The sequence below is a fragment of the Dama dama genome, chromosome 18 (assembly GCF_033118175.1).
Source record: "Dama dama isolate Ldn47 chromosome 18, ASM3311817v1, whole genome shotgun sequence".
Taxonomy (NCBI): domain Eukaryota; kingdom Metazoa; phylum Chordata; class Mammalia; order Artiodactyla; family Cervidae; genus Dama; species Dama dama.
The window spans coordinates 34,400,152-34,415,227 of NC_083698.1; the positions used below are offsets into that span (position 1 = coordinate 34,400,152).

Consider the following 15,076-nt stretch of genomic DNA (forward strand, 5'->3'; position numbering starts at 1 on the left):
CAATGTTGTGAAAATGACTATACTACCAAATGCAGTCTACAGATTCAATGTGATCCCTATCAAATTACCAATGGCATTTTTCAGAGAACTAGAACAAACAAATTTCACAATTCATATGGAAACACAAAAGACCCTGAATAGCCAAAGCATTATTTTAAAATAATGCTGGAGGAATCAACTTTCCTGAGTTCAGATTATACTACAAATCTACAGTCACAAGACACTAACGTACTGGCACAAAAACAGAAATATAGACCAATGGAACAAGATAGAAAGCCCAGAAATAAACACATCCACCTTTGGGTACCTTATTTTTGACAAAAGAAGCAAGAATATACAATGAGGCAAATATACAAACGCCCCAATATACAGTGGGGCACTTATTAAAGCACTCTTTGATAAGTGGTGCTGGGAAAATTGGACAGCTACATATAAAAGAATGAAATTAGAACACTTCCTAACACCATACACAAAGATAAAGTCAAAATGGATTAAAGACCTAAATGTAAGACCAGAAACTATAAAACTCTTAGAGGAAAACATAAGCAGAACACTCAATGACATAAATCAAAGCAAGATCCTCTATGACCCACATCTTGGAGTAACAGAAATAAAAACCAAAGTAAACAAGTGGGACCTAACTAAACTTAAGAGCTTTTGCACCACAAAGGAAACTATAAGCAAGGTGAACAGACAACACTCAGAATGGGAGAAAAAAAAGCAAGTGAAACAACTGACAAAGGATTAACTTCCAAAATATACAAGCAGCTTGTACAACTCAATGCCAGGAAAAAAAAAACAAAAACCCAATCAAAAAGTGGGGAAAAGACCCAAATAGACATTTCTCCAAAGAAGACATACCAATGGCTAACAAGCACATGAAAAGATGCTCAGCCTCGCTCATTATCAGAGAAATGCAAATCAAAACTACAATGAGATATCACCTCACACCAGTCAGAATGGCCGTCATCAAAAAGTCTACAAACAATAAATGCTAACGAAGATGTGGAGAAAAGGGAACACTTCTGCACTCTTGGTGGGAATGTAAATTGATACAGCCACTATGGAAGACAGTATAGGGATTCCTTAAAAAACTAGGAATAAAACTAGCAATACCACTCCTAGGCATATACCCTGAGGAAAGCAAAACTGAAAAAGACACATGTATCCCATTGTTCACTGCAGCACTATTTACCATAGCTAGAATGTAGAAGCAACCTAGATGTCCATCAACAGATGAATGGATAAAGAAGTTATGGTACTTATACACAATGGAGTATTACTGGAGAAATATCAATAAGTTCAGATATGCAGATGACACCACCCTTATGGCAGAAAGTGAAGAGGAACTAAAGAGCCTCTTGATGAAAGTGAAAGAAGAGAGTGAAAATGTTGGCTTAAAGCTCAACGTTCAGAAAGCTAAGATCGTGGCATCTGGTCCCATCACTTCATGGCAAATAGATGGGGAAACAGTGGAAACACTGACAGATTTTATTTTGGGGGGGCTGCAAAATCACTGCAGATGGTGATGGAAGCCATGAAATTAAAAGATGCTTACTCCTTGGAAGAAAAGTTATGACCAACCTAGACAGCATATTAAAAAGCACAGACATAATTTTACCAACAAAGGTGTGTCTAGTCAAAGCTATGGTTTCTCCAGTGGTCATGTATGGATGTGAAAGTTGGACTAGAAAGAAAGCTGAGTGCCAAAGAATGGATGCTTTTGAACTGTGGTGTTGGAGAAGACTCCTGAGAGTCCCTTGGATAGCAAGGAGATCCAACCAGTCCATCCCAAAGGAAATCAGTCCTGAATATTCATTGGAAGGACTGATGCTGAAGCTGAAATTCCAATACTTTGGCCACCTGATGTGAAGAGCTGACTCATTGGAGAATACCCTGATGCTGGGAAAGATTGAAGGTGGGAGAAGAAGGGGATGACAGAGGATGAGATGGTTGGATGGCATCACCAACTCATTGGACATGAGTCTGAGCAAGCTCAGGGAGTTGGTGATGGACAGGGAAGCCTGGAGTGCTGCAGTCCATGGGGTCACAAAGAGTTGGACACAACTGAGCAACTGAACTGAACCTATATAGCACAGGAATTACAAGCTATGTTGGAGTACAGTCTGCAAAGATATGGCATGACTCTGTTATATACCTGTAAGTTATCTATACTTCAATAAAAAATAACTGGAGCATTATAATGTCTTCATGTTTTATTAAGGACTTACAAGTAAAAGTATAGGTCTTTCTACATGGAGATACTTAGAGGAAAAAGTTTCATTTTTAAAGACCCAAGAACTATTGCTTATAAACAGTATTTATGCTTTTTTTGGACAAGGTAAGGGGTGTAGTTTAGGGTTTCCCAGGTGACACTAGTGGTAGTGAACCTGCCTGCCAATGCAGGAGATAAAGAGACTTGCATTTGATGCCTGAGTCTGGAAGATCCCCTGGAGGAGGGCATGGCAGCCCATTCCTGTATGCTTGCCTGGAAAATCCCATGGGTAGAAGAGCCTGGTGGGCTATAGTCCAGAGTGTCCTACGAGTCTGACGTGACTGAAGCGACTTAGCACACATGCAATGGATGTAGTTTATTACTATTTTCTGACAAATGTACCCAGTGCTAGGCAAAACAATTAGGTTCTTAGAATTAAAAATTAAAATTAATGATTCCTACCATTGAGAAGTTGATAATTGTACATTTTGTGTGTGCCTGCACATTTGTAGGGTAGTTACATAGAGACAAGAGAGTCTCAAGAACATATATTTAAACAATATACTTACATGTATAGTTATTTTAAAAGATGTCATATCTTCTCTAAAATTGATGAAATTCACATGACAGGTATTCTTAACCCAATATACTGAAAATTAAGTAATATGAAATGACATTCATAAATTTGTCTATATTTTATTTCTAAACTCTATTATATCAGTGTGTATGGTAAACAATCTGTAACTGTGATTTGATAGATGTTCAATGATTAGGTAATGCTTATATATAAGGTTGTAAATATTCTTAATAAGCTCTTGCATATAATATTCACAACATTCTTGAAATGTTCTAGCAAGTCCTGTGGTGACCAAACCTCAGCTAATTCATCATCCCTATTTTCTCACTCACCAACTTGAGCAATTTCCTCCCATTTGTGTGCCAGTTGGCACTTTGAGTTTCTTTTCAATTATGTTTTTAATTTTTTTGAGTCGTATTTAGCCTCCACTTTTATTGCAATTTTAGGTAGTACACTTTTCTCACTAGATGACTCATAAGTCATTTTTTCTTTTTAATTCTTAAAAATGTAAGTTCCCTAAACTTGCCAAAGGATAATAAATTCATATTCTAGAGTTATAGACTCACACCAAAGCTGTTTAATTTTCAAAGTCACTTTCTTGTATCCATTCCCACTTACACTGTCTAATGTTGAAGTGGCCACTTGTCTTTTCTGCTACTTTGATGCTGTTAGAAAAAGTTTTCTAAAACACCACTTTGACCAATCCAAAACTGAGTCGACCCTCATTTCATACTAAAGTATGTCCAAATTCTTAGTCTAGCAATGAAGAGAAGTCATTCAGACTGTGATCCTAATAATTGTATACCAGTGTTTTTATTGTTTATTTTATGTAGCCCATATATCAATTATATCACATGTGCTCCAAAACATATTGTAGGCTTCCTCTAAGCAAGATGCCTGTTTACAGGAGGCAAAATGTTGAGAGTCTGGGGGAGGTGGCCAGAATGGGATCTGTTACCCTTTTTTTCTACGAGGCTGAACTGAGTAGAGCGGACAGAGGTATGTAAAGGGAGATTTTTCAAATAGACAGGCATGATGGACATAGCAGAACATAAATATTTAGTTCTGGTTCATTCAAATTATTTCTTAACTGAGTAGTCTAGCCCTCTGAATACCCAAAGAGAAGAGTGGAACACAGTTGCAATGGATTCATGCTAAGTACTGCTTCTTTGGTGAGGCATTATACAGTGTCTAAAAGGCCACTCCTTGCAAGTTTCCATTCTGGAATTAGGTTCAGAGGACTATTTCCTTGTATTTACAGAAAAAGATACACAAACTCAAGCAAAAGCAACGGCTTAGAGAATATGCTCATGAGCTTTGGAATCAAAAGAATATGTGACTATAGAATCAGCCTTACCATTTTTAGCCCTCATTCCTGAAGTAATTCACTAACTTTCTAAGCCCTAGTTACAGTTTTGAAAACTTCAAAACAAAACTCAAGTAGAAGTCTTTTTTTTGTACTTCAGTGTCCTTTTACTTTTTTTAAGAAGGCTTAAACTATGACATAGGCTACTGTTTGATTGGAAATGGGTACAGAACCTTAGGTTGCTAGGGACAGGGGCACCTAAGATGACCACCGGGATAGAAACTCAAAATAGAACCATGCAGACACCTGGTTCAGAAAATTGGGCGAGAAGTTTGGAAAACTTCAATTCTTACAAGAACCTGAAAAAGAACTAGTCAATATTGAGATACCGTAACCCAGGACAACTTACCAGAGACAATGACTTGGCCTCTTAATTTTTACTGCAGTGCCAAGGAAAGATCTAGAAGAAGGAGTGTGCCCTGGCTCAAGTCAGCTTTAAACAAACTGAAAAAGAGCTCCCAAACTCTCCTCACTCCAAATTAAAAGCTGAAGTTTGTTTTTTTTAGGCATGGATGTGGCTCATTCTCAGGATGAATAATACTCCAATGTGCTAGAGATCAGTTTGGTTATGACAAGTATCTCAGATCTGTATATATTAATGTGGTTTATCTGAACCACATGGATATACAGTTGGGTTAGAAATCTAATGAAAATATGGTATCTTAATATATCTGGTATCTCTGAATTTATTGCTGTTACAGAAGCCAAAAAAGAAAAAACAGAGGAAAAATTTTTCTTATTGAATTTTGGCTCTTCTACTGCCATGCTTAGCCAGAAGCAAAATGCATAAATATTCTGGAAAAGTAAAAAGAACCAGGGGAAAGAGTTACCCACATTATTGTAGGCCCCCCAAGTAGTCTGCTTCAGGTTACTATTTATTTTCCTCAAATATTTACGTTCTCTCCTAACATATTCTGGAATCATCACATTGAATTGTCTAAAATATTCTATTTTGTGAAGAGCTGAGAACATATCTGTAAACTTGTATTAGCAGGAAGACAGACTGATGAACAGGTAAAATATTCATTATCTGATTAAACAAAAAATAAAGACTAAATTAATACAAGAAAAAGGAAAAATAACAATATCATAAACAGTAATCATATACCTCTCTTTGATGGAAGCAGTGGCGATGCTAACTCGTTCACAATTTATTTGCAAATTTCATTTAAAAAGAAATTAGTTTATGTTATGTTGTACAGTTAACAGTTTCAGATATGCCAGAATACATTTTTCCCCATTATTTAACTGTCAATTCTAATACTCTAAAGAAAAGTTTCACTAATCATTAGTACAGTTTGTATTGAAATATTTTGAAATATGTTATTTCCATTTGGGACCAAAAGTCATGAGGATGATTGTCATATATATTTAATTTGCTGTTGTTCCTCTGCTAGGTCGTGTCCAATGCTTTGTGACCCCATGAACTGCAGCTTGCCTGGCTTCCCTGACCTTCACTATCTCCCAGAATTTGTTCAAACTCAAGTCCATTGAGCTGGTGATGCCATCCAACCATCTCATCCTCTGTCACTCTCTTCTCCTCCTGCACTCAATCTTTCCCAGCATCAGGGTCTTTCTGATGAGCCATCTCTTCCCATCAGGTGGCCAAAGTATTGTGCTTCAGTTTCAGCATCAGTCCTTCCAGTGAACATTCGAGGCTGATTTCCTTTAGGAATGAATGACAGGTTTGACCTCCTTGCTATCCAAGGACTCTGATGAGTCTTCTCCAGCATCACAGTTTGGAAGCATCAGTTCTTCTGTGCTCAGTTTTCTTTATGGTCCAACTCTCATTCCATGCAAGACTACTGGAAAAACCATAGTTTTGACTATATGGACCTTTGTCAGTAAAGTGCTATCTCTGCTTTTTAATACGCTGTCTAGGTTTGTCACAGCTTTTCTTCTAAGGAACAAGTGTCTTTTAATTCTGTGGCTTCAGTCACTTTCCACAGCCCAAGAAAATAAAATCTTCCACTGTTTCAACTTCTTCCCCATTTATTTGCCATGGATGGTAGGACCATATGCCATGATATTAGGATTTTTCACATTTATTTTTAATTGAAGGATACTTGCTTACAATATTGTGTTGGTTTCTGCCATATATTAGCATGAATCAGCCATAGGTATACACATGTGCCCTCTCACTTGAAACTCCTGCTACGTCCCACACTCTAGGTTATTGCAAAGCCCAAGTTTGAGTTCCCTGAGTGATACGGCAAATTACCATTGGCTGTCTATGTTATATAGGGTAACGTATGTTTCCAAGTTACTCTCTCCATACATTCCACCCTCTCTTTCCTCCCCCGCCCCCATGTCCATAAGTCTGTTCTCTATGTCTGTACCTCCATTGCTGCCCTGCAAATAATTTCATCAATACCATCTTTCTAGATTCCATGTATATGTGATAATATATGATGTTTGTTTTTCTCTTTCTGATTTACTAATAGGCTCTAGGTTCACCCACCTCATTAGAACTGATTCAAATGTGTTCCTTTTTATGGCTGAGTAATATTCCACTATATAAATGTGCCACAGATGATTTTTCCATTCATCTATTGATCAACATCTAGGTTGCTTCTATGTCCTCGCTATTGTAAATAATGTTGCAGTGAACATTAGGTGCGTGTGTCTTTTTCAATTTTGGTTTCCTTAAGGTATATGCCTAGGAATGGTATTGCTGGGTCATATGGTGGTTTTATTCCTAGATTTTTAAAGGAATCTCCATACTGTCTTCCATAATGGCTGTATCAATTTACCTTCCCACTAACAATTACATTCCCACTAACAGTGTAAGAGGATACTCTTTTCTCCACATCCTTGCCAACATTTATTATCTGTAGATTTTTTGCTGATAGCCATTCTGACTGGTGTGAGGTGATATCTCATTGAAGTTTTGATTTCTGTTTCTCTAATAATGAGCAATGTTGAGCATCTTTTCCTATGTTTGTTAGCCATCTGTATGTCCTCTTTGGAGAAAGTCTGTTTAGGTCTTTTTCCCACATTTTGATTGGGTTGTTTGTTTTTTGTGGATTTTTTTGTTTTGGTTTTTGGTATTGACCTGTGCGAGCTGCTTATATATTTTGGAAGTTAATCCTTTGTCAATTGTTTCATTTGCTATTATTTTCTCCCATTTTTAGGATTATCTTTTCACTGTGTTTATAGTTTTCTTTGCTGTGCAAAAGCTTTTAAGTTTAATTAGGTCCCACTTTTTTATTTTTGTTTTTATTTCCATTACTCTAGGAGGTGGGTCATAGAGATCTTGCTGTGATTTATGTCAAAGAGTGTTCTATGTTTTCCTTTAAGAGTTTTATACTTTCTGGTCTTACATTTGGTCTTTGAGTTTATCTTTGTGTATGGCATTAGGAAGTGTTCTAATTTCATTCTTTTATACATGGTGGTCCAGTATTCCCAGCAGTGCTTATTGAAGAGACTTTCTTAGTACCGTTGTACATTCTTGCCTGCTTTGTCAAAAATAAGATATGCATAGGTGTGTGGGTTTATTTCTGGGCTTTCTATCTTGTTCCCTTGGTCCACATTTCTGTTTCTGTGCCAGCACTGTACTGTCTTGATGACTCTTGGTTTGCAGCATAGTCTGAAGTCAGGAAGATTGATTCCTCCAGCTCCATTCTTTCTTCTCAAGATTGCTTTGGCTATTCAGGGTCTTTTGTATTCACATATGAATTGTGATATTTTTTCTTGTAGTTCGGTGAAAAATGCCATTGGTAATTTGGTTTGGATCATATTGTATCTGCAGATTCCATTTGGTAGTATAGTCATTTTCATAACATTGATTCTTCCAACCCAGGAACATGGAATTCTCTCCATGTGTATGTGTCATCTATCATTTCTTTCATCAGTGTCTTACAGTTTTCTTATAAAACTCTTTTGTCTCCTTACATAGGTTTGTTTCTAGATATTTTATTGTTTGTGTTGCAATGGTGAATGGGATTGATTCCAAATTTTTCATTTTGATTTTTTATTTTTAGTATGTAAGAATACATATACTTATGTGTATGTGACTTTGTGTATTGATTTTGTGTCCTGCAACTTTGCTAAATTCACTGATTAGCTCTATAAATATTCTGATAGCATCTTTAGAGTTTACTATGTATAGTATGTATTCTATGTATAGATTCTTGGAAGATGGAGAGCTCTATAATCAGCAAAAACAAGACAGGGAGCTGACTGTGGCTCAGATCATGAACTCCTAATTATAAAATTCAGACATAAATTGAAGAAAGTAGGGGAAAACATTAGGCCATTCAGGTATGACATAAGTCAAATCCCTTACAATAGTACAATGCAAGTGACAAATACATTCAAGGGATTAGATCTGATAGAATGCCTGAAGAACCATTCATGGAAGTTCATAACATTGTACAGGAGGCAGTGATCAAAACCATCCACAAGAAAAAGAAATGCAAAAAGGCAAAATGGTTGTCTGAGGAGGATTTACAAATAGCTGAGAAAGAAGAAAAGCAAAAGGCAAAGGAGAAAAGGAAAGATATACCCATCTAAATGCAGAGTTCTTTGGAAGGAGAGATAAGAAAGCCTTCCTCAGTGATCAGTGCAAAGAAACAGAGGAAAACAATAGAATGGGAAAAACTAGAGATATCTTCAAGAAAATTAAAGATGCAAAGGGATGAGAGAGTTGGACTATAAAGAAAGCTGAGCACAGAAGAACTGATGCTTTTGAACTGTGGTGTTGGAGAAGACTCTTGAGAGTCCCTTGGACTGCAAGGAGATCCAGCCAGTCCATCCTAAAGGAGATCAGTCCTGCGTGTTCATTGGAAGAACTGATGTTGAAGCTGAAACTCCAATACTTTGGCCACCTGATGTGAAGAGCTGACTCATTTGAAAAGACCCTGATGCTGGGAAAGATTGAGGGCAAGAGGAGAAGGGGACAATGGATGATAAGATGGTTGGATGACATCACTGATTCAATGGACATGAGTTTGGGTAAAGTCCAGGAGTTGGTGATGGGCAGGGAGGCCTGGTGTGCTGCAGTTCATGGGGTTGCAAAGAGCCAGACATGATTGAGCGACTGAACTGAACTGAATTGAAGGGAACATTTCATGCAAAGATGGGCATGATAAAGGACAGAAGTGGTATAGACCTAACAGAAGCAGAAGATATTAAGAAGAGGTGACAGGAATACACAGGAGAACTGTACAAAAGAATCTTAATGACCCAGATAACCATAATGGTGTGATCACTCACCTAGAACTAGACATCTTGGACTGCAAAGTCAAGTGAGCCTTAGGAAGCATCACTAGGAGTAAAGCTAGTGGAGGTGATGGAATTCCAGCTGAACTATTATAGATCTAAAAGGAAGATTCTGTGAAAGTGCTGCACTAAATATGCCAGCAAATTTGGAAAACTCAGCAGTGGCCACAAGACTGGAAAGGTCAGTTTTCATTCCAATCCCAAAGAATGTTGGGCAATGCCAAAGAATGCTCAAACTACCAGGCAATTGCACTCATCTCACATGCTAGCAAAGTAATGCTCAAAATTCCCCAAGCTAGACTTCAACAGTGTGTGAACCGAAAAGGCAGAGGAACCAGGGATCAAATTGTCAACATCCATTGGATCACAGAAAAAGCTAGAGAATTCCAGAAAAACTTCTGCTTCATTGACTACACTAAAGCCTTTGACTGGGTGGATCACAACAAATTGGCAAAATTCTTAAAGTGATGGGAATGCCTGAGCACTTTACCTGCCTCCTGAGAAACTTTCTGTATCCAGATCAAGAAGCAGCAGTTAGAACCAGATATGGAACAATGGACTGTTTCCAAATTGGAAAAGGAGTACATCAAGGCTGTTTATTGTCAACCTGCTCATTTAACTCCTATGCAGTGTACATCATGTGAAATGCCAGGCTGAAGCACAAGCTGGAATTAAGATTGCTGGGAGAAATATCCGTAATCTCAGATATGCAGATGACATCACCCTTATGGCAGAAAGCAAAGAGGAACTAAAGAGCCTCTTAATAAAGGTGAAAGAGAATATTGAAAAAGCTGGCTTAAAACTCAACATTCAAAAAATGAAGATGATGACATCCAGTCTTATCACTTCATGCAAGTACTTGGGGAAACAATGGAAACAGTGGCAGACTTTATTTTGGGGGGCTCCAAAATCACTGCAGATGGAGACTGCAGCCATGAAAGTAAAAGACATTTGCTCCTTGGAAGAAAAGCTATGACCAACCTAGACAACATATTAGAAAGCAGGGACATTACTTTGCCAACAGTGGTCTGTATAGTGAAAGCTATGGTTTTTCCAGTTGGCATATATGGATATGAGTTGGACCATAAAGAAGGCTGAAGACCGAAGCATTGATGCTTTTAAACTATGGTATTGAAGAAGACTCTTGAGAACCCCTTGGACTGCAAGGAGATAAAACCAGTCAATCCTAAAGGAAATCAGCCCTGAAAATTCATTGGAAGGACTGATGCTGAAGCTGAAATTCCAATACTTTGGCCACCTGATATGAAGAACAGAGTCATTGGTAAAGACCCTGATGGTGGGAAAGATTGAAGGCAGGAGAAGGGGATGGCAGAGGACAAGATGATTGGATGGCATCACCAACTCAAAGGACATGAGTTTGAGCAAGCTCCAGGAGATGGTGCAGGACAGGGAAGCCTGGTGTCCTGCAGTCCATGGGATCGCAAAGACTCAGACATGACTGAGTGACTGAACAACCACAAATGTATGGTAACCAGTCTGGATTTTATTTCTTTTTCTTCTCTGATTGCTATAGCTAGGACTTCCAAATTTATATTGAATTATAGTGGTGACAGTGGGCACACTTCTCTTGTTCCTGTCTTGGAATGCTTTCAGTTTTTCACCAATGAGAATATTTGCTGTGGTATTATCATATAGTCCCTTTATTATGTTGAGTAGTTTCCCTCTGTGCCCATTTTTTGAAGTTTTTATCATAAATGTATGCTGAATTTTGTCAAAGGCTTTTTCTCTGTCTTTTGAGATTAGCATATCGGTTTTTTGTTTGTTTGTTTGTTTGAATTTGTTAATATGGTGTATCACATCGATTCATTTGCTTACATTGAAAAATATATGCATCCTTGAGATAAACCTGACTTGAGCATGGTGTATGATCTCCTTAATGTGGTGTTTAATTCTGTTTGCTAGAATTTTGTTAAGGATTTTTATATCTATGTTTATTTAGTGATATTGACCTTCATTTTCCTCTTTTGTATTGTCTTTGTCTGGTTTTGGTATCAGGGTGATGATGGCGGCCTCATATAATGAGTTTTCAAGTGTTCCTTCCTTGGAATTTTTGCAGAAGTTTTAGAAGGGCCTGCCTGGCACTTGCTCATTGTGTCAGACACTACGTGGCCACTCTCTCTGGACTGTTTCTCTATTGTTCAGCTGCTGTGTGGGGAAAGAGAGAGGCTACAGTGATGATCTCACCCCCGTGCTAGACTGAGCAGTATTGCCTTGCCTCCACGGCTGCCTAGTTTTTCTCCACAGGCATTTCCTTCCACAGTCTCCTCCCTCACGTCCCCTTGGTCATCTCCCTGCAGTCAACAGCAGACCTCACCCTGGGATTGTTCTCCATCCCTAAGTTCCAGCTCCCAGCCACTGTGCTTTCTAGAGGACTTATGTCCCTGTCCGTGGTACATATGGCTATGGCAATGATTGTCTGTGTGATTCTCTCTCCAGTCAAAGTGTTACAGATCAGCTGCTTCACTCTCCAACAGCCTCAAATGCTTCTCTGTCCCAAACAGCTGCCCCATTGTGGGGATCTGACCCCTGCTTCAGTTTCCTCATCCTCCAGATGCAAGTCCAGTCCTGCTCACTGTCCTCTTTCCCCACCTACTTCCTTTGTCCTGCCAAGTTTTGCATGGTTCTATATATTCTTTTCTGGTGGTCAGGTACTCCTGCCCACTCTCAGCTGGTGTTCTGCAATATTTTCTGTGTCTGAAAGTGTATTCCTGATGCATCTGTGGAGAGAGATGTACTCCATGTCCACCTACTCCTCTGCAATCATATTCTCTGATCTTAGTTTTCTGAATGTTGAGTTTTAAGCCAGCTTTTTCCCTCTCCTCTTTCACATTCATCAAGAAGCTCTTTAGTTCCTCTTTGCTTTCTGCCTTTAGGGTGGTATCATCTACATATCTGAAGCTGTTGATATATCTAAAATGCACTTTCTTTTTAATGAAAACTGGAGAGGTGTAAGATTAATCTACCCCTTTCAAATGCTGTACAAACTTGATGCAGGAAATAATGAGTATGGTGCTCGCTTCGGCAGCACATATACTAAAATTGGAACGATACAGAGAAGATTAGCATGGCCCCTGCGCAAGGATGACACGCAAATTCGTGAAGCGTTCCATATTTTTACAAATAAAAAAAAAAAAGATACTAAAAACAAGGAAATAATGAGTATGGAACATCATTTCTAGAGATAACTATTAAAGACATTGTGTACAGGTGTGTCTGTATGAGAGTGAGAAAGAATGATAACAACAAACACATATATCAATAGCATTGACTGTGTGCTAGACATGCTACAAGTGCTTCATGTATAAATATATATATTATTTAATAGTAATTTAATTCTATAACAAACTACATGTTACATACTTCTATTAAACCCAAGGAAATAGCAACCCACTCCAGTACTCTTGCCTGGAAAATCCCATGGACAGAGGATCCTGGTAGGATTCAGTCCATGGGGTCGCAAAGAGTTGGACATGACTAAGCGACTTCACTTATAGACACAGAGGGACAGACATACAGTATGACATATCCCAGTGAGGAAACCAGAAAGGCATGTAAAGACAAGCTAAGAAAAAGATACCATATGTCCTGTTGCCAACATTAAAATTATTTTAAAAATTATAAAAGTTCTAGAAGATGGGGATTTTCTAGTTCTGAGGCAAGCATCCCTGACCGTGTGCTCTGCATTGCCTACAGTCTTTTCCAAGTGAAAGTGACTAGGACTTCCAGATCTTGAGTGTTTCTGCCTGCACACGCCTAGTTTGGTCTGCAAAATTAGACAGGAGCACAAATGCTATCACAGAACTATATAAAGAAATATGTTTTAGAATTTGAAGATTTATAAAAATTGAATCAACAGGAAAATATATTGCACAAATGCTAAGAAAAAGGAAAGACACCATACATAAATGAAAACTTTCCATTTGTTAAAGTGTGATTGACATAATTCATTTTTAATTATGCCAAATTTTAAAAGACCTATAAATTTATAATTTATACCCAACATTGTAGCTTCTTAAAGAAAACCCCTTCAACTTCCTCCACAAATAAAACGCATGTTTTCTTTTTCCCATGGATCATCCTTGAGATATCTACTCTCTCTGTAATCTTGTGCTTGATACTCTGAATAAACCCTGGCAGAGTTTTCACAAGCTTTTAGTCTACACTTTGTGAAGTACTTATCTGACCTGTAAGGCTGACAGAACATAAACAGGGAAAATAAGCACTAAACGTTTGTTATACATTGGGCTAGTACTAGTGAACTAAAATTTTGTTTAAATGTAAATGTTTCTTTTGGTTACATGTATTAAAAAGTCATTTTACCACCCATATACTTATAGATAAATTTATAGATTTAGCTATAGTCATGAGTATGGATATAGATTTCCTTAACTCTTCCTCTCATGGGAACTAATTTAATGCAGAAGAGTTACCATCTTTTAAAAAAGTTGACTGTATTTTATTGAATACGTACATTAGTATGATTATGTATTGAACATTATAGCAATCCTGAGAGGTGAGATGGCAGTTATGTAAAAGGTATAATTACTGTGGTTTCTTGATTGATATAAAGCAGCAGTGTGCTCAAAGCAGCATTAAAGCTAGAGATGTTAGTGTGCGAAGTCCTCACAGACAAGGCCAAAAACATATCACCTTGCTTTTATAGACATTGTAAGTTCAAAGGACTCTGGATATCTGTGAAAAGAGGAGCTTTCCTGTTAAAAAAAGATCACAATATTCAGTTTAAGGAATGACTGTGAGAGTAATAAGCAGTGTCAGTGTTATATCACTGTACCCATTACAGTGTCTAGTGCATGCATGCCTGCTCAGTCACTAAGTCACACTGCAACCCTGTGGACGGTAGCCCTCCAGACTCCTCTGTCCATGGGATTCTCCAGGCACAAATGCTGGAGTGGGTTGCCATGTCCTCCTCCATGGGATCGTCCCAATCCAGGGACTGAAACTGTGTCTCTTATGTCTCCTGCATTGACAAGCAGGATCTTTACTACTAACCGCCTGGAAAACCCACAGTGCCTAGTACAGATTATTTATTAAGCAAACGTGAGTATTATTATGGTGGAGAGAGTTATATTTTATTTATATTGTTCTCCCATAAAGCTCTCAAAGGTTTATAAGTTTCAGTCATTCTCATATCATTTTATTCATTCATTCAAGTTTATTCATAAACTTGTTAACTCAACATGTATTTATTGACTAACAACTAAATATTAGGCCCCATTCTACTTGTAAATATGATGAGATATAGAATGTCTTTGAACAAAATTTAGGCAGATGATGACATAGAGCATCAAGCACTCTTGCTGTTACTGGCATCCTCAGTGGCCCCTGCCCTAGATCACTGCCTTTCCACCAGAAAGAGCAGGAGGCCTTGCCCTAGATTTATGGCCCAGTATACTTCTAACTGTTCTGCTTCCTATTTTACTGGGCTAATCTCCCAGTTCTTTGGCTTACATCTTTTTTTAATGTCTTCTCCTAACTAAACTAACTAATTTATAGCATCTGCATCTCTCCTGAGTAACATTTGATCTTAGCAAGGAAAGATTCTACTTCTTTCTCAGTACCATAAATATTCCGGTTTTCTTTTCTAAAATAAGTACCTAGGATTTATCGTAGGATAATTAACTAATAGTCTATTTCCATTCTCTTTTTTCTCAAC

General features: G+C 37.9%; 1 protein-coding gene and 1 non-coding gene across 4 annotated transcripts in view; both read left to right on the top strand.

The window, feature by feature from the left end:
- Window positions 1-15,076, top strand: part of SEMA3A (semaphorin 3A) — a 506,000-nt gene that overhangs the window by 208,206 nt on the left and 282,718 nt on the right. The gene's annotated exons all lie outside the window — the stretch shown is intronic.
- Window positions 12,412-12,518, top strand: LOC133073248 (U6 spliceosomal RNA). The gene has a single exon (XR_009696945.1). It is a non-coding gene; the product is annotated as a U6 spliceosomal RNA (small nuclear RNA).